Source organism: Sapajus apella, unplaced genomic scaffold, assembly GCF_009761245.1.
Source record: "Sapajus apella isolate SASKATOON/1434 unplaced genomic scaffold, GSC_monkey_1.0 scaffold21, whole genome shotgun sequence".
In the NCBI taxonomy this organism is placed as follows: Eukaryota; Metazoa; Chordata; class Mammalia; order Primates; family Cebidae; genus Sapajus; species Sapajus apella.
In genome coordinates this window covers 11,819,740-11,826,773 of record NW_022436961.1, presented here as the reverse complement: position 1 = coordinate 11,826,773, position 7,034 = coordinate 11,819,740, and positions in this window count along the sequence as shown.

Genomic DNA, 7,034 nt, shown 5'->3' with positions numbered 1-7,034 from the left:
GGTGGCTTAGGTGTTTGTTTTCAACTTGCACTTGCAAAGTAAAATAAAGTTTTAACTTAGATTGGGGGTGATATGGGGTGGAGTAGCAAAATACCTCTTGGCTTCTGCACTGATTAAGATTAATTATTATTATTATTAAGATAGTGTCTTAATCTGCTTCCTAAGCTGGGTGCAATGGCACAATCAGGGCTCACTGCAGCCTCAAACTCCTGGGCTCAAGCTATTCTCCTGCTTTAGACACCCAAGTAGCTGGGACTACAGGTGTGTACCATCACACTCAACTAATATTTTTATTTTTTGCAGACACAAGGTCTCACTATGTTGTCTAGGCTGATCTTGAACTCCTAAACTCAAGCAATCCTTCTGCCTCAGCCTCCCAAAGTGCTGGGATTATAGGCATGAGCCACCATGCCCAGCCAAGACTAATTATTTTTGGAAACTGTTTTAAAATGCATTGTCATTTTCAATAATGTTTAGAATAATTGTGTAGATTGTACATAAGATTCAAAACATTTCTTTTTTCTTTTTATTTGAGATGGAGTTTCTCTCTCTCCCTCCCTCTCTCTCTCTCTCTCTCTCTCTCTGTCACTCAGGCTGGAGTGCATTCTTGGCTCACTGCAACCTCCGCCTCCCGAGTTCAAGCAATTCTCCTGCCTCAGCCTCTTGAGTAGCTAGGACTACAGGCACATTCTATTTTTAGCCAGTTTGCATTTAAGTACTTTAAAAGGGGTGCATTGCAACAGAGATAATACTAGCTATATTTACCTTACTATATCCATGACTCTAGGTTTTCCAACACTGTGTAATTTACTCTTTTCTAATAGTATAGAAGGAGGCTATGACTCTTAAGTAGGCAGTTTGAGAAAAGTATCTAAATGCTGCCCTTTAGAGATAAACTGATAGTAACACCAAAGTTTTATTAAAGAAACACAAAGACATTGCATATACGCCTGTTTTTTTCTTTTTCTTTTTCTTTTTTTTTTTTTTTTTTGCAATGGAGTTTCGCTCTGTCACCCAGGCTGGAGTGCAGTGGCATGATGTTGGCTCACGGCAATCTCCACGTCCCGGGTTCAAGTGATTCTCCTGCCTCAGCCTCTCAGTAGCTGGGATTACAGGCGCATGCCACCATGCCTGGCTCATTTTCGTATTTTTAGTAGAGATGGGGTTTCACCATGTTGGTCAGGCTGGTCTCGATCTCCTGATCTCATGATCTGCCTACCTCGGCCTCCCAAAGTACTGGGATTACAGGTGTGAGCCACTGCACCTGGCCCCATATACCCCTGTTTTAAATCAACATTTCTCTCTGTGGATACGATAGAAATTCAATGTGTATTCTCAATGAAGCACATAAAAGGACAAGTCTTCAATTTAAAGGATCTAATAGCCTTTGAGTCTCTTGAGAATCTAGATTAATGGAGGTTATGCAGAAAATTGCAGAACGTAGGAAATCCAGCTAGTGAACCTGTAACCCTTGGATCCAAAAGCTAAAATCCTATCTCATGAGGCAAAGCAAACAAAGACAAATATCCACAGATGTAATAAAATACCGATGACGTAAATTTTTCCTGTTGTGTTTTTGGCTTCATAAATACAGTATGGTTTTATATATCTATCAATTATATCAGCTTAAAGTATAGAATATGGAAAAAGCCAACGTTAATTATCACTGTCCAACAGTTTCCACATTCCCTCATGATCCTGCTACCTATAAGCATCAAAATGCTAAGCTGCCGTCCACTTGTGGAAAGTTGTCCCTGAGAGTCATTATTTTCCTTTTAGCATTGAAATCATACACTTTGACCTAAATTAAGAATTAAGACACTATCAGAGTAATTGTTGAAATTTTATAAGGTAAACTTCAGTTTACTCTTAGGAGGATCAGGAATACTCATGTAGCCTCCATTTAGAGAAAAAGGAATCCAAAGTGCAGGAAGCAGGGTGAGGTGCCAGACATTGCACAGCAGTAAGTGGACGATTCTGATGAGGATCAGTGCTTCTCTGAGTAAGCTGAGGCTGAAGAATTGAGGAGGTGTCTCTGCCAGCCCCCCACTTAACTCACTTGTTTGAATTCTACTGATGGAGATTGGTCTGGGAATTTCTGAGATAAAATTTATCTTTGCATTAGCTGTTATTTTTAAGGAAAATTTCATGAACAAACTAACAGCAAGTACAAGATGTTGGAGACTAACATAATGAGTGATTATTATAGCTACTTAAGCTAACAAACTTTTAAATAGAATAACTATTTTGCATATAAATATTAAATCAAGTGTTTTCAATTCAATCCCTAATGTGGAAGCTTTCCTACTGGCCATAGCAGATACCTAATATCACCTACTAGCTGTTTTGTTACTTAACATGGTGGGGGTGGGGAGAGAGTGGGTCACAGGACTGCTTGCTTTCAGAAAGTTCCGCTTTTTGGATTTCATATAACAGCAAAAGTTTACAGGAAGTTCATATAGTGTTTATATTGTGCCAAGCAGGGCCCCTAACAAGCAATTACTGCATACAATCACCTTAATTTTTTTAAAAATGAGAATTTTAGATGAGAGTCATTTGTATCATTTCTTAAAGATAACCTACAAGTAGTCAAAGAAGTTTCTCTAATTGGCCAACATCAGAACAGGTGATGAATAAATATATTTATAAGGAGAAAGTGGCAGAAAAATAAAATACCAGTGCTTTTAAAAGCAATGATGGAGGTGAGCAAATCTTAATCTTAAATGGGACATATAAAGGACAAATCAATTCAATCATTTAATTAGAGATAATTCTCAGAAGAAAAGGGGTTAATTTTTTCAAAATAAATGGTTCAATTTATGATAAGCCCTAGAGGCTTTATGCTAATTACAAGATATTTTCAGACATGTGTTTGTAAGCACAGTTTACAGTTACCTCTGTGAGAGCTGTTTGGATCACGAGAGCTCTACTTTATGCCTTGTTGTAGCTGCTTGAAATGAGATTTTGTTGGCAGTTGCGGGAACACTAGTATAAAAAGCAGGATTTGTATGTTTTGTTGGTACATATAGATCATAATTGTGGGCCATGAGAAATGTGCAGCTGTTCTTTCATTGCACTAGGAAGGCAAATGTTTTTGCTGTGTTCCAAGTCTATGTGCTTATACCTTCCTAACTTACTCCTTTCAGAATAATTTCCCCAGAGTCAAATCCCAGCCAAGTGCAGCCTTTACATATTGAGGTAGGCATAAATGCTAGCTTGAGGCTTTTTCTGAAGTTGTGAAAGGCTGATGGTACTTTATTGGTTGGCTCAAGTAAGAAATTATGGATGTTTTCATATCAAAACAGCTGCACTTAAAATTTCCATCCAAAACACTTCCCAATTTATTCAAAATTAGCGGGTAATTGAAAAGCAGTTTCATAAGATTCTGGCTTTCTGAAAGAAAATAAAATTGTTCTAAAACATGCAAATTATATTGTTAATTGCTGAGTGATTTCTTTCCCTCTCATAGTAGTGGTTGTGCATTCTGTCATGCCTGCTTGGATGTTTATGTTGAGTATCTACATTTGTTTTGTTTCAGTTATAAAATGTTCTTTTACTCAAGTAAGAGCAAATTCTTCCCTTATTTATTGTTCCAGAGATGTCATGGGGAACCTTCATTATATATGCATTTGTGTGTAACTACAACAGAACAAAATGGATTTTTATAAACAAAATTTACATAGCAGGAAAGAGCACATTTTATCTCCAAGATAAACATTACCATCTTTTATCTGATTGTTGCTCTGTAATTCTTCTGAACAATAAAATGAAAATAAGTCAAAGTGAGAAATCAATTCTGCCTCTTTATAAAATGTCAAATACATATGTCAAATTCCCTAAGAACTGTAAATGACTCTTAGTAATTTAAAAAATCCCAGATGTAATTAGATTAAGTAATTTGGTTTCCAGAGGAGTTTGAATAATTAAAAAGCACCTGCTGATTTTCTTCAGTAGACTAAAATAGTATTTTAATAATACACAAATAGTGGAAACTGAAAAAAGAAAACACTTAAATAGAAGGATCATTTTAACTAACCAATTTATGAATTGTCAAATTTCAAGCTTATGGTGCTTATATCAAGACATGCTACGTATTAGTTACAGACAGATGACATTAGTGAGAAATCAGTTATACTGTTAGGTTTTTAAAATATAGCTTAATTCTAACAGATTCCTTCTCTCTTTACATGGCTGTTCAATAACCATATGGGAGACATGAACTCCAGTTGACTCTGGATTACCTATGGAATTGGGGTGAGGGTTAGTATGGATAAATGAAATCCACAGTTAATCTTAAGACGTTTTAGCTTTCATCTCCCCAATCTCCCCTGCCTCCAAATTATTTCAGCCACTGAGATGCAGCAAAATGTACTACATCCTTTTTTTTTTTCCTCTTACGTTTCCTAGTTTGCTTGATTATTTTAACAGAAGTTTAGGGAAAACTGAGTGGTTCACGTGTAGGCCTAAGGCAAAAGGCATTGAATTTAGATCCTTATCTTTAAATAAGCATAGTTGTATAAGCCATGCTCTTTTCTTACAAACCACTTTTTTTTCTTGTCCCTGACAAATTCTAACCTGCTTTCACTGGTGAAAGTGGTCCTGACCCTTCTCCATTCCTAATAACTGCTTGGAATCTGACTAAGATAAAGGGTCCTGCTGCTGCAGATGCCAGCTCACAGGGCACAATCAGGGCTAGCATTGATTGGCAATGGTTCATTACCCATGGGGTTAGGATGATGAACAGAGCATCCTTTTTTAGACCCAGTGTTTTTTGCTTTTTCACCCATTCTGTGGTAGAACTGAGGCTGGAGGGGGCTGTGCTTTGGTTCATCTTACTAGCTGATAAAAATGAAAACATGACCAAACACCTGAAAATTTGCCACCTGGCCACACAGGACTTTAATGAGACCGGCTCTCATCTCTCTCTGGGACTACGGTCATGACAAGGCTCTATTTGTTATTTTTTTAAATGCAATAATCAGCTCTTTTGATGGAAAATACTCTATGTAGGGTTAGTGGTAGCTGGATGGCTAAAAACAAACTCTCTGTTTTTTACAAAAATTCTGATGTAACTGCTGTTAAAAACCAAGGTGTTCATTGTTTCAGGACTATCATGTAAGTAGGCATTGCTTTTATTTCTTTTGAAAAAGAAGGGGCTGATTCAAACCGATAATTTCTCAGTTTATTTCTTTGTGATAATTTATACATTTATAAATTCATTCATTTTTGTATCCTTACTGTCAAGAATAATTCTAATTTATCTGGCTTTAGAGAAAAACAAGGACTTGGGTATTCAAGATTTAAACCTTCAGTTTCTAAACACCAGGAGGTGCTCTAAGATAACATGAAAGAACACATTTCCCTGAGATTTACAGATTCTAGTAACGTGAAGTTCACTAAAAAAACTGTTTGCTCTAAGAGTCCCTAAACGTTCAGATTCTAAGGTATGCAGTGTAGTAGACCACCTTCTGGATCTAAAGGACTCTTTCAAGGGAGGACAGTAACTGTGTCACGATTTCAGGAACATTAGTAAAAATTTGCAGAGAGGTTTTCTAAATGCCTATGACCTGGAACTATTAGTGAAAGGACAGCAAATGAAGAATGTTAACACTGAGTTTGTTTTGTGTTACACAGTTTGAAATGCAATGACAAAGCCAAGTGAGATTGCAAGATGAAATTCTGGAGCTGGTGTATTACCTTGTGCATGGGTAAGTACTGCATTTGCTTTTCCAAACCAGATATCGGAGAAAATTATGAAGACAACCTTTTCAGGTATTACATAGTGAGAAATCAAAGAGAAATTTATTTGTATTTTTCTGGTTAACCAATAGTATCCTGTCCTGGGGAAAGCATTCTAATAAGTAATTTTTTTTAAACTAAGCTCCATTGAGGTACCATTTACATAAAACAAAATTAATACAATGAATTTTACAATTTGAAATGCATAATTTGATGAATTTTGGCAAATGTGTATAGCCATGTAACCACCACCTAAGTCATAATGTAGAACATTTCTATCATCCAAAAAGAGTTCTTCCATGTTCCACTTCAATTAATATCATTGTCCCACACCTTGTACCCTGGTAACTACTGATTTGTTTTCTTTGGTTATGATTTTGCCTTTTCTGGAATTTTATATTCATTTTCTCGTGGCCAGCTTTTTAAACCTTTCATAATACTTTTGAGATTCATCTATGTTGTATGTATTAATAGCTTATTCCTTTTTATGACAGAGTAGTATTCCATTATATGGATGCATCACAGTGTGACTAAACATTCACAATTTGATGAATATTTGAGTTTTTTTTCAATATTTGGATTTGTTGAATGAAGCTGCAATGAAGATCTATAGCAAGTCTTTGTATAGACAAGTGCTTTTCATTTTCTCTTTGGAAAATACCTGGGAATGGGTTGGCTAGAACATGTAGTGGTTATATTTTTAACTTTTTCAAGATACTATTATAGTATTTTTCAGAGTGGTTGTACCATCTTACATTACCACCAGTAGGATATGAAATTTCCAAATTCTCTGTACCTCACCAACACTTTGTATGGTCAGTCTTTTTAACTTTAGCCATTCATAGTGGTTATAACTTGCATTTCTCTAATATTGATAACACTCAGCATGTTTTGTATGTGTTTGTTTTACATGCATACATTTTCTTTGAAAGAGTTTCATTCAAATATTTTGCAAATTTTAATTGGGTTGTGTTTTTATATTATTGAAATTTGGAGATTCTTTATATATAAAAATACAAATGCTTTATCCGTTGTATGCTTTGCAAATATTTTCTTCTAGTTCAAGGCTTGTCTTCTAATTCATTTTTTTCAAAGAACGTACATTTTTAGTTTTGATGACATCTTCTTTATTATTGTCTTTTATGAATCATGCTTTCTGTGTTGTTGCTAATCTTGGCCTTATCCAAGTTACAAAGGTTTTCTCTGAAGTTTTGATCTAGAGGTTTTATAATTTTAGCTTTTACTTTAGGATTATGTGTATTTGTGTTAATTTTATACATGGTGTAAGATAGAAT